Genomic DNA, 1,592 nt, shown 5'->3' on the forward strand with positions numbered 1-1,592 from the left:
TGACCTAACACAGGTTATTGAGTAGACACTGTTTTCTTACAATTTTTTAACACAATTCTTAATGCAAATTAAAATAGCCAGGTAAAGACTTTCAAACAGCATAATTTTCCCAGACGGTAGACTTGCAGAAGTGCAATGAATTTACTCAGTTTATCTACACATTTAGCTCTCCTCATGATCAATGGTGTGAATTCACAGGGTGGTTGCAAGGATGAACCCTGGTGTGGAAAAGAACCAGATGGCCACATAGAGATTAGCCATGAGCAGTGGTCTTACTGGTTTTGTGTGTACCATGTTGCACACTAATCAGGAAGTGAGACTTTCTTTCCTCTGTAGAAGAATGAAAAACAGATTGGGGGAAAGAAAAGATTGCAATGCTTCTTGAGAGTTGCTAGACCAACACCAGCTAGAATTAAAGATGAGAGAGTTGTTCTCTCCTTGGTTCAGGCCCCATCTAGAACTCTTCCATCAGATCTACATGCTTAGTTCTTAGAATGCATAGCTTCTCAAAAGCTTATTTCAGTTTAGCTACAAATATTCTAAATTCACCAGATATTTGCCAAATACTATTTTGCCTTGATTGATTGGATCTTATGTAAGGGAAGTCATATTACTGAATGATGGCATGTTCAAAAAAGCAAGACATTAAGGAGCTTAAGAATTTTTTTTCTTTTTTGCAGACTCAAGGCCACCAATACTTATTCCAAACTTTAAATCTTTGGAGACCAAAAGTACTGCTAAAAGATAAAGCATACCAAAGCCATACAGAAACGTTAGTTTTGGCAAGTTGAGCAAAGAGAAATGGAAAGAAAGGAATCAAACAAAATATGAAGAGGAAATTCTACCTTGACTCTTTTCACAGAAGTTTCATTTAAAAACAACAAACAACCAGCCAGTACTCTTTGTATCACTGAATAGATAATTAAAAGAAAAATATCAAAAATGTGCAACCTCTGTAAGCTCTGCTCTTTTCAACATGTGGAACTCTGAGGTAGAAAGTTTTATGGAAATTAATCTCTTTGAAAATTAAGAGAAGGGTGAGAGTCATGCTTATAACCTTGGGGTTGGAATGACTGGTTGTCTCCTTCTAGATAAGAAAGGGTAAACTTTCAGGGATCATTTCTATACTTTGTCACTAGGGAAGTTTCTCTGGACAAGCAGAGCACCAGAAATATGTGGAAGAAGTATAGCATTCTCTCCTGAGCATGAAGTCAGTTCCTAACACTGATTCACTGCCTTTGCTATTTGCTATTGATGGTCCTCCTTCTCTTCCTTTGGGAAAGTAAGAGAGAGATGATAGTCTGAGCTGCTCTCTTTCAAAGGAGAGAGTTACACAAATGTGGAAATTGAATTAGGTAAGCACTATACCTGAAGTGTAACATTTCAATACAGTGGTCTTTAATAAGGGTACAAAATTTAATACTCCAACAAGAGAGTTAAGAAGTCATTCAGCTGCTTGCCCACCAGAAACAGCAAAAATACAGTCAAATTCATCCCCAACACCACCAATTTCCATTGACTTTAAAAAACAAAAACTTAGCTGGGTGCTGGTGGCTCAAGCCTATAATCCTAGCTACTCAGGAGGAAGAGAT

At 37.3% G+C, this 1,592-nt stretch overlaps 1 non-coding gene across 1 annotated transcript; it reads left to right on the forward strand.

Moving 5' to 3' along the window:
- Positions 1-1,097: 1,097 nt before the first annotated feature.
- LOC141415145 (small nucleolar RNA U3) lies at positions 1,098-1,306 on the forward strand. The gene has a single exon (XR_012440160.1). It is a non-coding gene; the product is annotated as a small nucleolar RNA U3 (small nucleolar RNA).
- The last annotated feature ends 286 nt before the right edge of the window (positions 1,307-1,592 follow it).

This window comes from Castor canadensis, chromosome 12 (assembly GCF_047511655.1).
Source record: "Castor canadensis chromosome 12, mCasCan1.hap1v2, whole genome shotgun sequence".
Classification (NCBI taxonomy): domain Eukaryota; kingdom Metazoa; phylum Chordata; class Mammalia; order Rodentia; family Castoridae; genus Castor; species Castor canadensis.